The 15599-nt window shown below is 39.6% G+C and overlaps 3 non-coding genes across 3 annotated transcripts; all 3 read right to left on the bottom strand.

Annotated features, from left to right (window-relative positions):
* Positions 1-4902: 4902 nt before the first annotated feature.
* Positions 4903-4976, bottom strand: TRNAI-AAU (transfer RNA isoleucine (anticodon AAU)). The gene has a single exon. It is a non-coding gene; the product is annotated as a tRNA-Ile (tRNA).
* Positions 4977-6828: 1852 nt separating this feature from the next.
* On the bottom strand, positions 6829-6902 carry TRNAI-AAU (transfer RNA isoleucine (anticodon AAU)). Its single transcript has one exon. It is a non-coding gene; the product is annotated as a tRNA-Ile (tRNA).
* An 819-nt stretch (positions 6903-7721) lies between these two features.
* Positions 7722-7795, bottom strand: TRNAI-AAU (transfer RNA isoleucine (anticodon AAU)). The gene has a single exon. It is a non-coding gene; the product is annotated as a tRNA-Ile (tRNA).
* Positions 7796-15599: the final 7804 nt, after the last annotated feature.

Raw genomic sequence — 15599 nt, 5'->3', positions numbered from 1 at the left:
GCCGTAGGCTGGTATTATGAGGCTGGGAAGGGCCAAAATCAGTGGACCTTCCCACCCTTGTAATGCTAGGCTGCTGCTGCTGTGTTGTATCGGGCTGGTTATAAAAATGGGGGGGACCCCCACGTCGTTTTTTTTTTGGAATTTAACAAATTTAGCAATAGACGGGTCCCCCACATTTTTAATAACCAGCCATATACAAGGCCGCAGCAGTCTGGCATTACATGGGTGGGAAGGGCCACTGGTTTTGTCCATTCCCAGGCTAATAACACTGTGTTGTATGTGGCTGGTTATGATAAATTGGGTGGAACCCCATGTCTTTTTAAAAAAAAAAATGTAAATAAATAAATAATTTAAAAAAATGACGTGGGGTCCCCCCCACTTTTATAACCAGCCAGATACAACACAGCAGCAGCAGCCTAGCATTACAAGGGTGGGAAGGTCCACTGTTTTTGGCCCTTCCCAGCCTCATAATACCAGCCTGCGGCCGCCCCAGGGCCCGACCATCACAACAGATGGTCGGGTACTGGATCGTACCTGGCTCTTCCCGGCACCCCTGGTGGTTTTGGGTACCGGGGTAATAATGGTGGTTAGTGTTAGCCTCTGCACCGGCTAACACTAAGCCCCGCATTAGTAATGGATGTTGTCACTCAGACAGCGGCCATTACTAAAGTGGTAATAATAAAATTTGAAAAGAAAAAGACAAAGATATAGATAAAATATTTTATTGAAATAAAGCACCCCCAACACAACCCTCATTAACCATTTTATTGTAGAAAAAAAACGTCATCTAAGTAGTCCTCGAAACCGACGTAGTCCAAACACCAAACCTGTAAAAAAAAAAAATAATGAAATAAAACATGTCGTAGGCTTAGATTCAGTTTAATGTGTGATACTGACTGTTATACCATGTATAGAAGCCTGCCGTGAAGTTGACTTAGATACAGGGCGCCAGCAGACAGTATCATACATGGCCATACATACATATATACAAATATACATACATATATACAAACATACATACATATATACAAGCATGCACATATATACATGCAAATATACATACATGCAAACATACACACATATATACGTGCAAACTATCATACATACATGCATACACACACACATGAAAACATACATACATACAAACAAACATGCAAAGATACATACATACATATATACAAGCATGCACAAATATAAATGCAAACATAAATACATGCAAACATAATTACAAACATGCACAAATATATATAAACATACATGCAAACATACATGCAAAAATAAAAACATGCAAACATACATACATGCACATATATACATACATACATGACAACATACATACAAACATACATGACAACATACATACATGCAAACATACATACATGCAAACATACATACACACATGCAAACATATATACATGCAAATATACATACAAACATGCACATGTATACATACATGCCAACATACATGCAAACATACATGCACATATATACATACATACATGACAACATACATACATGCAAATATACATACATACACACATGCACATATATACATACATGCCAACATACATGCACATATATACATACATGACAACATACATACATACATACATACATGACAACATACATACATATATATATATATATACACACATGCAAATATACATACAAACATGCAAACATACATGCAAACATACATACATACAAATATACATACACACATGCACATATATACATACATGACAACATACATACATACATGACAACATACATGCAAAAATACATACATGCAAACATACATGCAAATATACATACAAACATGCACATATATACATACATGCCAACATACATGCAAACATACATGCACAGATATACATACATACATACATGCCAACATACATACATGCCAAAAAATAATAATAATACGTTCATACTTACTTTCCTCCTGTCCGGCCTCCAGCGATGACGTTTCATTCATGTCGCCGCTGCAGCCTGTGATTGGCTGCAGAGGCGGTCACGTGGGATGAAGCGTCATCCTGACGTGCGTGACCGCCACTACAGCCTGTGATTGGCTGCAGCGGCGAAAGGGATGAAACGTCATCGCTGGAGGCCGGACAGGAGGAAAGTAAGTACGAACGTATAATTTTTATTTTTTTATTACATTTAAATGGTATTTTCCGCGCGCCGAGCATGTACTGTGAAGGTTGCTGAAAGAGTTAGTGCAGCCCATTAACTCTATCAGCACCCTGGACAGTACTATGCTCGGTGCACGTAAGTGACAGGTTCGGTCAGAACTAGTTCGGTCCGAACCGAACTTTTTTGTGAAATTCGGCGAACTAGCCGAACCGAACTTTTGATAAGTTCGCTCATCTCTAAACCTGAATAATAAAATAAACTTGCAATTTTTACTACTCAAAAAGCATTGGACAAATTGCTTTTGTGTTTTCCATTCCACCCCATAAAGAGTTTTCTTTTAGTACATTATATGGTACATTAAATGCTGCCATTAAAAACAAGAACTTGTCTCGCTAAAAACAAGCCCTTATATGACTATGAGGACGGAAAAATAATAAAGTTATGACTATCGGAATACAAAGAGGCAAAATCAAGATATTATTTTTGTCCTTAAGGTTGAAATTGGACCTCTAAGATGATTTCATGCAACAAACTCTGCATTTCTATAAATCACCGGTTAGACCATACATGGAATATTGTGTACAGTTTTGAGCACCTGTGTATGAGAAGGACATTGCTGAACTAGAATGCGTGCAAAGAAGGGAAAGCAAGGTAATTAAAGGACCTCATCACAGACGGGGATTCTTTACTGTAAGAGCAGTTCGACGATTGAACTCTCTGCCACATTGAAAAGTGTTTTTTTGAAAAATATAAAATTTCATCATATTTGTACCAGATTCTGGAGATGGAACTTTGATCCAGGAATTTATTCTAATAGCCATATTTGGAGTAAGGGAGGAATTTTTTCCCTAAAGAGAAAATTGGAATGCACTCCAAGACAGTTTTTGCCTTCCTCTGGATCAACACGGCAGGTTTATAGGTTGAATTTGATGGACCTTTTTTCAATATTATCAACTATTCAACAAGCATGTAACAAAAGTGAGCTTCCATGGCTCGAACCCGTGACCTTGGCGTTATTAGCACCACGCTCTAACCAACTGAGCTAACCGGCCACTTTTATACCAAAGATTCACGTCACGTCAGTAGAAAATACATGCAAACGTGTATTCATATTGATATCCTATTAACCTGAATAATAAAATAAACTTGCAATTTTTACTACTCAAAAAGCATTGGACAAATTGCTTTTGTGTTTTCCATTCCACCCCACAAAGAGTTTTCTTTCAGTACATTATATGGTACATTAAATGCTGCAATTAAAAACAAGAACTTGTCTCGCTAAAAACAAGCCCTTATATGACTATGATGACGGAAAAATAATAAAGTTATGACTATCGGAATACAAAGAGGCAAAATCAAGATATTATTTTTGTCCTTAAGGTTGAAATTGGACCTCTAAGATGATTTCATGCAACAAACTCTGCATTTCTATAAATCACCGGTTACACCATACATGGAATATTGTGTACAGTTTTAAGCACCTGTGTATGAGAAGGACATTGCTGAACTAGAATGCGTGCAAAGAAGGGAAAGCAAGGTAATTAAAGGACCTCATCACAGACGGGGATTCTTTACTGTAAGAGCAGTTCGACGATTGAACTCTCTGCCACATTGAAAAGTGTTTTTTTGAAAAATATAAAATTTCATCATATTTGTACCAGATTCTGGAGATGGAACTTTGATCCAGGAATTTATTCTAATAGCCATATTTGGAGTAAGGGAGGAATTTTTCCCCTAATGACAACATTGGAATGCACTCCAAGACAGTTTTTGCCTTCCTCTGGATCAACACGGCATGTTTATAGGTTGAATTTGATGGACCTTTTTTCAATATTATCAACTATTCAACTCTGTAACAAAAGTGAGCTTCCATGGCCCGTACAGGGATCAAACCCGTGACCTTGGCGTTATTAGCACCACACTCTAACCAACTGAGCTAACCGGCCACTTTTACACCAAAGATTCACGTCACGTCAGTAGAAAATACATGCAAACGTGTATTCATATTGATATCCTATTAACCTGAATAATAAAATAAACTTGCAATTTTTACTACTCAAAAAGCATTGGACAAATTGCTTTTGTGTTTTCCATTCCACCCCACAAAGAGTTTTCTTTCAGTACATTATATGGTACATTAAATGCTGCCATTAAAAACAAGAACTTGTCTCGCTAAAAACAAGCCCTTATATGACTATGAGGACGGAAAAATAATAAAGTTATGACTATCGGAATACAAAGAGGCAAAATCAAGATATTATTTTTGTCCTTAAGGTTGAAATTGGACCTCTAAGATGATTTCATGCAACAAACTCTGCATTTCTATAAATCACCGGTTAGACCATACATGGAATATTGTGTACAGTTTTGAGCACCTGTGTATGAGAAGGACATTGCTGAACTAGAATGCGTGCAAAGAAGGGAAAGCAAGGTAATTAAAGGACCTCATCACAGATGGGGATTCTTTACTGTAAGAGCAGTTCGATGATTGAACTCTCTGCCACATTGAAAAGTGTTTTTTTGAAAAATATAAAATTTCATCATATTTGTACCAGATTCTGGAGATGGAACTTTGATCCAGGAATTTATTCTAATAGCCATATTTGGAGTAAGGGAGGAATTTTTCCCCTAATGACAACATTGGAATGCACTCCAAGACAGTTTTTGCCTTCCTCTGGATCAACACGGCAGGTTTATAGGTTGAATTTGATGGACCTTTTTTCAATATTATCAACTATTCAACTCTGTAACAAAAGTGAGCTTCCATGGCCCATACGGGGATCGAACCCGTGACCTTGGCGTTATTAGCACCACGCTCTAACCAACTGAGCTAACCGGCCACTTTAACACCAAAGATTCACGTCACGTCAGTAGAAAATACATGCAAACGTGTATTCATATTGATATCCTATTAACCTGAATAATAAAATAAACTTGCAATTTTTACTACTCAAAAAGCATTGGACAAATTGCTTTTGTGTTTTCCATTCCACCCCACAAAGAGTTTTCTTCAGTACATTAAATGGTACATTAAATGCTGCCATTAAAAACAAGAACTTGTCTCACTAAAAACAAGCCCTTATATGACTATGAGGACGGAAAAATAATAAAGTTATGACTATCGGAATACAAAGAGGCAAAATCAAGATATTATTTTTGTCCTTAAGGTTGAAATTGGACCTCTAAGATGATTTCATGCAACAAACTCTGCATTTCTATAAATCACCGGTTAGACCATACATGGAATATTGTGTACAGTTTTGAGCACCTGTGTATGAGAAGGACATTGCTGAACTAGAATGCGTGCAAAGAAGGGAAAGCAAGGTAATTAAAGGACCTCATCACAGACGGGGATTCTTTACTGTAAGAGCAGTTCGACGATTGAACTCTCTGCCACATTGAAAAGTGTTTTTTTGAAAAATATAAAATTTCATCATATTTGTACCAGATTCTGGAGATGGAACTTTGATCCAGGAATTTATTCTAATAGCCATATTTGGAGTAAGGGAGGAATTTTTCCCCTAATGACAACATTGGAATGCACTCCAAGACAGTTTTTGCCTTCCTCTGGATCAACACGGCAGGTTTATAGGTTGAATTTGATGGACCTTTTTTCAATATTATCAACTATTCAACTCTGTAACAAAAGTGAGCTTCCATGGCCCATACGGGGATCGAACCCTTGACCTTGGCGTTATTAGCACCACGCTCTAACCAACTGAGCTAACCGGCCACTTTTACACCAAAGATTCACGTCACGTCAGTAGAAAATACATGCAAACGTGTATTCATATTGATATCCTATTAACCTGAATAATAAAATAAACTTGCAATTTTTACTACTCAAAAAGCATTGGACAAATTGCTTTTGTGTTTTCCATTCCACCCCACAAAGAGTTTTCTTCAGTACATTATATGGTACATTAAATGCTGCCATTAAAAACAAGAACTTGTCTCGCTAAAAACAAGCCCTTATATGACTATGAGGACGGAAAAATAATAAAGTTATGACTATCGGAATACAAAGAGGCAAAATCAAGATATTATTTTTCCATTCCACCCCACAAAGAGTTTTATTTCAGTACATTATATGGTACATTAAATGCTGCCATTAAAAACAAGAACTTGTCTCGCTAAAAACAAGCCCTTATATGACTATGAGGACGGAAAAATAATAAAGTTATGACTATCGGAATACAAAGAGGCAAAATCAAGATATTATTTTTGTCCTTAAGGTTGAAATTGAACCTCTAAGATGATTTCATGCAACAAACTCTGCATTTCTATAAATCACCGGTTAGACCATACATGGAATATTGTGTACAGTTTTAAGCACCTGTGTATGAGAAGGACATTGCTGAACTAGAATGCGTGCAAAGAAGGGAAAGCAAGGTAATTAAAGGACCTCATCACAGACGGGGATTCTTTACTGTAAGAGCAGTTCGACGATTGAACTCTCTGCCACATTGAAAAGTGTTTTTTTGAAAAATATAAAATTTCATCATATTTGTACCAGATTCTGGAGATGGAACTTTGATCCAGGAATTTATTCTAATAGCCATATTTGGAGTAAGGGAGGAATTTTTCCCCTAATGACAACATTGGAATGCACTCCAAGACAGTTTTTGCCTTCCTCTGGACCTTTTTTCAATATTATCAACTATTCAACTCTGTAACAAAAGTGAGCTTCCATGGCCCATACGGGGATCGAACCCGTGACCTTGGCGTTATTAGCACCACACTCTAACCAACTGAGCTAACCGGCCACTTTTACACCAAAGATTCACGTCACGTCAGTAGAAAATACATGCAAACATGTATTCATATTGATATCCTATTAACCTGAATAATAAAATAAACTTGCAATTTTTACTACTCAAAAAGCATTGGACAAATTGCTTTTGTGTTTTCCATTCCACCCCACAAAGAGTTTTCTTCAGTACATTATATGGTACATTAAATGCTGCCATTAAAAACAAGAACTTGTCTCACTAAAAACAAGCCCTTATATGACTATGAGGACGGAAAAATAATAAAGTTATGACTATCGGAATACAAAGAGGCAAAATCAAGATATTATTTTTGTCCTTAAGGTTGAAATTGGACCTCTAAGATGATTTCATGCAACAAACTCTGCATTTCTATAAATCACCGGTTAGACCATACATGGAATATTGTGTACAGTTTTGAGCACCTGTGTATGAGAAGGACATTGCTGAACTAGAATGCGTGCAAAGAAGGGAAAGCAAGGTAATTAAAGGACCTCATCACAGACGGGGATTCTTTACTGTAAGAGCAGTTCGACGATTGAACTCTCTGCCACATTGAAAAGTGTTTTTTTGAAAAATATAAAATTTCATCATATTTGTACCAGATTCTGGAGATGGAACTTTGATCCAGGAATTTATTCTAATAGCCATATTTGGAGTAAGGGAGGAATTTTTCCCCTAATGACAACATTGGAATGCACTCCAAGACAGTTTTTGCCTTCCTCTGGATCAACACGGCAGGTTTATAGGTTGAATTTGATGGACCTTTTTTCAATATTATCAACTATTCAACTCTGTAACAAAAGTGAGCTTCCATGGCCCGTACGGGGATCAAACCCGTGACCTTGGCGTTATTAGCACCACGCTCTAACCAACTGAGCTAACCGGCCACTTTTACAACAAAGATTCACGTCACGTCAGTAGAAAATACATGCAAACGTGTATTCATATTGATATCCTATTAACCTGAATAATAAAATAAACTTGCAATTTTTACTACTCAAAAAGCATTGGACAAATTGCTTTTGTGTTTTCCATTCCACCCCACAAAGAGTTTTCTTCAGTACATTATATGGTACATTAAATGCTGCCATTAAAAACAAGAACTTGTCTCGCTAAAAACAAGCCCTTATATGACTATGAGGACGGAAAAATAATAAAGTTATGACTATCGGAATACAAAGAGGCAAAATCAAGATATTATTTTTGTCCTTAACCCCTTCCCGACATTTGACGTACATGTACGGCATGGAAAGCATTGACTTCCCGCAAAATGCCGTACATGTACGTCAAACGTTTGGCACCGGCTCAGAAGCTGAGCCGGTGCCATCATCACCGGATCTCAGCTGTATCTTACAGCTGACATCCGACTGTAACGGCGGGGACCGAAATTAGCTTCGATCCCCGCCATTAACCCCTTAAGTGCAGCACTCAAACGCGATCGCTGCACTTAAGGTGTTTGCAGCTCATCGGAGCCCCAGCAATGAAATTGCCGGGGTTCCGGTGGCTGCAATGTCAACCGGAGGCCTAATACTGGCCTCCCGGTCTGCCTAGCACCGAAGCCGGTCAAGATCCGCCCGGCGGCGGAGCCTGATCGGCTTCCGTAGCTGCCGGCAAGATGGCGCCGGGTCAGGAGCTGATCCGGCGTCATCAGCGGTGGAGGTCAGCTGTACTGTACAGCTGACATCCACCTGTAACGGCAGGAACCGGAGCTAGCTCCGATCCCTGCCATTAACCCCTTCGATGCAGCAATCGAAAGCGATTGCTGCATCGTAGCGGATACTAGCAGATCGCCAGCCCTGACAGGCAATCGGGACTGGCGACTGCTGTTATGGCAACAGGAGACACAATGGTCTCCTGCTCTGCCATTACGGAAGCCGATTTAGGCCCCGCCGGGAGGCGAAGCCTAAACGGCTTGCTGTCAGTGAATGACTGACAGATCTAATACATTGCACTACATAGGTAGTGCAATGTATTAGAAAAAAAAAAATCTGACCGTTGGACCTTCAAGTCCCCTAGTGGGACTTGAGAAAAAGTGTAAAAAAAAGTGCAAAAAATAAAAGTTTGAAAACAATAAAAGTTTCAAGTAATCAAATAAAACACAATCCCCCTTTTAGGGCAGATTCACACGAACGTTGCGTTTTTGCGCGCGCAAACAACGCAGCGTTTTGCGAGCGCAAAAACCATTTGACAGCTGCGTGTGTCATGCGTGTCTGATGCGCGGCTGCGTGATTTTCGCGCAGCCGGCATCATAGAGATGAGGCTTGTCAACGCCCGTCACTGTCCAAGGTGCTGAAAGAGCTAAATCTTTCAGCACCCTCGACAGTGAATGCCGAACACAACAGCGAAAAACCTGTAAAAAAAAAAGATAAAGTTCCTACTTACCGAGAACTTCCCGGCCGTTGCCTTGGTGACGCGTCCTTGGTGACGCGTCCTTGGTGACGCGCCTCTCTTGACATCGGGCCCCACCTCCCTGGGTGACGCAGCAGTCCAAGTGACCGCTGCAGCCTGTGATTGGCTGCAGCCTGTGCTTGGCCTGTGATTGGCTGGAGCTGTCACTTGAACTGAAGTGTCATCCCGGGAGGTCGGACTGCAGGAAGGAGACAGGACTAATCGGTAAGTTAGAACTTCGTTTTTTTTTTACAGGTTAATGTATTTTGGGATCGCAAGTCACTGTCCATGGTGCTGAAACAGTTTAACTCTTTCAGCACCATGGACAGTGACTATCTCCTGACGTCGCGTACCGATAATTTTTTTGCCGGGATCGGCCAAAACGAGTTTGGCCGAACCCGGTGAAGTTCGGTACGCTTGTCCGGCTTCGCTCATCGCAAAGACACTCCGTTTGGATGTTCGGAAACAGAAAAGCACGTGGTGCTTTTCGGTTTTCATTCATCCTTTTCACTGCTGTTGCGCGAATCACGCTCGTCCCACGGAAGTGCTTCCGTGTGGTGCGCGTGATTTTCACGCACCCATTGACTTCAATGGGTGCGTGATGCGCGAAATACGCAGAGTTATTGAACCTGTCGCGCTTTTTGCGCAGCAGACAAACGCTGCGCAAAAAGCACGGACTGTCTGTACTGCCCCATAGACTTGTATTGGTCCATGCGTGCCGCGTGAAAACCACGCGGCCCGCACGGACCGAATACACGCTCGTGTGAATCCCCCCTTACTCTTATCAAGTCCTTTATTATTGAAAAATAATAATAAACCATATGTATTTAGTGTCGCCACGACCGTAACGACCGGAGGTATCAAAATATTATATTATTTATTTTACGCGGTGAACAGCGTAAAAAAACCCCGTAAAAAACGTTACCAGAGTTTCTGTTTTTTGGTCACTTTGCCCTACAAATATTACAATAAAAAGTGATCAAAAAGTCGCACGTATCCAAAAATGGTACCTATAAAAACTATAGCTCGTCCCGCAAAAAACAAGCCCTCATACACGTCCGTCGACAAAAAAATTAAAAAGTTATGGTTCTCACAACTTGGCGACAGAAAAAATACATTCTTTTTACAAAAGTAATTTTATTGTGCAAAAAGTTGTAAAACATAAAAAAGTGCTATAAATTAGGTATCGCCGGAATCGTACTGACCCGCAGAATAAAGTTAACATGTAGTTTATAATGCGTGGTGAACGCTGTATAAAAAAAACAAAAAAAGCTGTGCCAGAATTGCGTTTTTTTGTTTACCTGGCATCCCAAAAAATAGGATAAAAGGTGATCAAAAAGTCACATGTACCCCAAAATGGTACCAATAATAACTACAGCTCGTCCCGCAACAAACCAGCCCTCATACCGCTACGTCTATGAAAAATAAAATTAGTTATGGCTCCAATAAGTCAGGAAATAAAAAAATATGCAGTTGTGCCCGAGGGGAACATTTCTTCAGTTTCAAGAGGCGATTTATCAAGGACCTAAAATTAGGGAACCAGGAAGGGGAGAGCCCAAACATATCCGCTGGAAGCGACGGTGCCCGTATTATACCAGGACAACACTTCCCAGCAAAATTCCCCAAACTACAAAGGCGCGGAGTGTGGACCAAAAGGGGGATAAGAAATGACACCATTTATCAGTGCGACACCGGCCTGTGCAGAAAGGATTGCTTCACAGCGTAACACACATCTATGGATTATTTTTATTTTTTTATACCACCTGACTATGCCCCTTATATACTCCGCCCCGCTTACATGTACCCCCACATTATAAAACACCAGCAATACTCAAACAAATATAGTACCAAGCAAAATCCGCTCTCCAAAAGCCAAATGGTGCTCCCTCGGCCCTGAACCCTGCAGCGTCCCCAAACAGCAGTTTCCTTCAACATATATGGCATCGTCATACCTGGGAGAACCCTTTTAACAATTTTTGGGGTGTGTGTCTCCAGCGTCATAAGCTGGGCATGACATATTTGCCACTGAATGGCATATCTAGGGAAAAATATACATTTTTAATTTGCACCATCCACAGCGCATTCATTTATGGAAAAGACCTGTGGGTTGAAAATGCTCACTACACCCCTTAATAAATGCCTTGAGGGGTGCAGTTCCATAGTGGGGGTCACTTATCAGGGGTTTCTTTTTATTATTTCACATCTGAGCCTCTGCAGTTGTGAACCAATACTTTGTAAATCGCCAAATTAGGCCTCCACTCCGCATGGTACTCTTCACTTCTGAGCCCTGTCATATGTCCAGACAAAAGATTAGTGCCCCATGTAGGGTGTTTCTAAAACCAGGAAACACCGCATAATAATTAGAGAGCTGTCTTGTTATGGTGGCACAAGCCGGGCACCACATATTGGCATATCTATGGAAAAAAAATCAAATTTTCACTCTGCAACATTGAGCGCACACTAATTTCTACAAAACACCTGCAGGGTTAAAATGCTTACTACACCCCTTGGTAAATGCATTGAGGGGTGTAGTTTCCAAAATGGGGTCACTTCTGGGGGGTTTCCACTGTTTTGGGCCCACAGGTGCCCAGAAACCAATCCAGCAACATCTGCACTCCAAATGGCGGTCCTTCCCATCTGAGCCCTGCGGTTTGCCCAAACAGCAGTTTATGACCACATATGGGGTATTGCCGTACTCGGGAGAAATAGCTTTACAAATGTTGGGTTCTTTTTTTCCTTTATTTGTTGAGAAAATGAAAAAATTTGCGCTAAAGCTACGTCTTATTGAAGAAAAAGGACTGTTTTTATTTTCACTGCCTAATTCTAATAAATTCTATGAAACATCTGTGGGGTCAAAATGCTCACTACACCCCTAGATGCATTCCTCAAGAGGTGTAGTTTCCTAAATGGAGTCCCTTTTTGGGCGTTTTCATTGTTTTGTCCCCTCAGGGGCTTTGCAAATGTGACCTGGCCTCCGCAAATCATTCCTGCTAAATGTGATCTCAAAAAGCCAAATAGTGCTCTTTCCCTTCTAAGCCCTGCCGTGTGTCTAAACAGCCGTTTATTACCACATGTGGGGTATTGTTTTACTCGGGAGAAATTGCTTTACAAATTTTGTGGTGCTTTTTCTCCTTCAGTCCTTCTGGAAATGAGAAAAAATTAGCTAAACCTACATTTTCTTTGAAAAAATGTAGATTATTATTTTCAGGGCCTACTTCCAATAATTTCTGCAAAAAAACTGTGGTGTCAAATCGCTCACTATACCCCTAGATAATTTCCTCAATGGGTGTAGTTTCCAAAATGGGGTCACTTGTGGGGGGTTTCCACTGTTTTATCCCCTCAGGGGCTTTGTAAATGTGACATGGCCTCCGAAAACCATTCCTGCTAAATGTGAACTCCAAAAGCCAAATAGCGCTCTTTCCCTTCTCAGCCTCGCCGTGTGTCCAAACAGCCGTTTATTACCACATGTGGGGTATTGTTTTACTCGGGAGAAATTTCTTTACAAATTTTATGGTGCTTTTTCTCCTTTAGTCCTTGTGGAAATGAAAAAAAATTAGCTAAACCTACATTTTATTTGAAAAAATGTAGATTTTCATTTTCACAGCCTACTTGCAAAAATTTCTGCAAAAAACCTGTGGGGTCAAAATGCTCACTATACCCCTAGATAATTTCCTCAAGGGGTATAGTTTACAAAATGGGGTCACTTGTTTGGGGTTTCCACTGTTTTGTCACCTCAGGGGCTTTGTAAATGTGACATGGCCTCCGCAAACCATTCCTGCTAAATGTGAACTCCAAAAGCCAAATAGCGCTCTTTCCCTTCTCAGCCACGCCGTGTCTCCAAACAACCGTTTATTACCACATGTGAGGTATTGTTTTACTCGGGAGAAATTGCTTTACAAATTTTGCAGTGCTTTTTCTCCTTTAGTCCTTGTGGAAATGAGAAAAAAAATCGCTAAACCTACATTTTCTTTGAAGAAATGTTGATTTTAATTTTCACGGCCTACTTCCAATAATTTCTGTAAAAAACCTGTGCGGTCAAAATGCTCACTACACCCCTAGATAATTTCCTTGAGGTGTCTAGTTTCCCAGATGGGGTCACTTTTGGTTGATTTTGACTGTTTTGGCACCGCAAGAGCCCTTCAAACCTGAAATGGTGCCTAAAATATATTCTAACAAAAATAAGGCCCCAAAATCCACTAGGTGCTCCTTTGCTTCTGAGGCCGGTGCTTAAGTCCAGTAGCACGCTACGGCCACATGTGGGATATTTTCTAAAACTGCAGAAACTGGGCAACAAATATTGAGTTGCATTTCTCTGGTAAAACCTTCTGTTTTATAAAAAAAATTGTATTAAAAATGTATTTCTGCAGAAAAATATGAAATTTGTAAATTTCACCTCTACTTTGCTTTAATTCCTGTGAAATGTGTAAAGGGTTAAGACATTTTCTAAATGCTGTTTTGAATACTTTGAGGGGTGAAGATTTTAAAATGGGGTGACTTTTTTGGGGTTTCTAATATATAAGGCCCTCAAAACCACTTCACAACTGAACTGGCCCCTGTAAAAATAGCCTTTTGAAATTTTCTTGAAAATGTGAGAAATTGCTGCTAAAGTTCTAAGCCTTGTGAGGTCATAGAAAAATAAAAGGATGTTCAAAAAACGATGCCAATCTAAAGTAGACATATGGGTGATGTTAATTAGCAACAATTTTGTGTGGTATAACTGCCTGTCTTACAAGCAGATACATTTAAATTGAGAAAAATGCTAATTTTTGCAATTTTTCGCTAATTTTTGGTGTTTTTCACAATTAAATACTGAACATATCGAGCAAATTTTGCCAGTAACATAAAGTCCAATGTGTCACGAGAAAACAATCTCAGAATCGCTTGGATAGGTGAAAGCATTCCGGAGTTATTACCACATAAAGTGACACATGTCAGATTTGAAAAATGAGGCTCTGTCAGGAAGGTCAAAAGTGGCTAAAGAGGGAAGGGGTTAAGGTTGAAATTGGACCTCTAAGATGATTTCATGCAACAAACTCTGCATTTCTATAAATCACCGGTTAGACCATACATGGAATATTGTGTACAGTTTTAAGCACCTGTGTATGAGAAGGACATTGCTGAACTAGAATGCGTGCAAAGAAGGGAAAGCAAGGTAATTAAAGGACCTCATCACAGACGGGGATTCTTTACTGTAAGAGCAGTTCGACGAATGAACTCTCTGCCACATTGAAAAGTGTTTTTTTGAAAAATATAAAATTTCATCATATTTGTACCAGATTCTGGAGATGGAACTTTGATCCAGGAATTTATTCTAATAGCCATATTTGGAGTAAGGGAGGAATTTTTCCCCTAATGACAACATTTGAATGCACTCCAAGACAGTTTTTGCCTTCCTCTGGATCAATACGGCAGGTTTATAGGTTGAATTTGATGGACCTTTTTTCAATATTATCAACTATTCAACTCTGTAACAAGCATGTAACAAAAGTGAGCTTACATGGCCCGTACGGGGATCGAACCCGTGACCTTGGCGTTATTAGCACCACGCGCTAACCAACTGAGCTAACCGGCCACTTTTACACCAAAGATTCACGTCACGTCAGTAGAAAATACATGCAAACGTGTATTCATATTGATATCCTATTAACCTGAATAATAAAATAAACTTGCAATTTTTACTACTCAAAAAGCATTGGACAAATTGCTTTTGTGTTTTCCATTCCACCCCACATAGAGTTTTCTTTCAGTACATTATATGGTACATTAAATGCTGCCATTAAAAACAAGAACTTGTCTCGCTAAAAGCAAGCCCTTATATGACTATGAGGACGGAAAAATAATAAAGTTATGACTATCGGAATACAAAGAGGCAAAATCAAGATATTATTTTTGTCCTTAAGGTTGAAATTGGACCTCTAAGATGATTTCATGCAACAAACTCTGCATTTCTATAAATCACCGGTTAGACCATACATGGAATATTGTGTACAATTTTGAGCACCTGTGTATGAGACGGACATTGCTGAACTAGAATGCGTGCAAAGAAGGGAAAGCAAGGTAATTAAAGGACCTCATCACAGACGGGGATTCTTTACTGTAAGAGCAGTTTGACGATTGAACTCTCTGCCACATTGAAAAGTGTTTTTTTGAAAAATATAAAATTTCATCATATTTGTACCGGATTCTGGAGATGGAACTTTGATCCAGGAATTTATTCTAATTGCCATATTTGGAGTAAGGGAGGAATTTTTCCCCTAATGACAACATTGGAATGCACTCCAAGGCAGTTTTTGCCTTCCTCTG

The sequence above is a fragment of the Rhinoderma darwinii genome, chromosome 3 (genome assembly GCF_050947455.1).
Source record: "Rhinoderma darwinii isolate aRhiDar2 chromosome 3, aRhiDar2.hap1, whole genome shotgun sequence".
Classification (NCBI taxonomy): domain Eukaryota; kingdom Metazoa; phylum Chordata; class Amphibia; order Anura; family Rhinodermatidae; genus Rhinoderma; species Rhinoderma darwinii.
The sequence above is the reverse complement of the archived record's forward strand: the minus strand, read 5'-3'. Positions and strand labels throughout refer to the sequence as shown.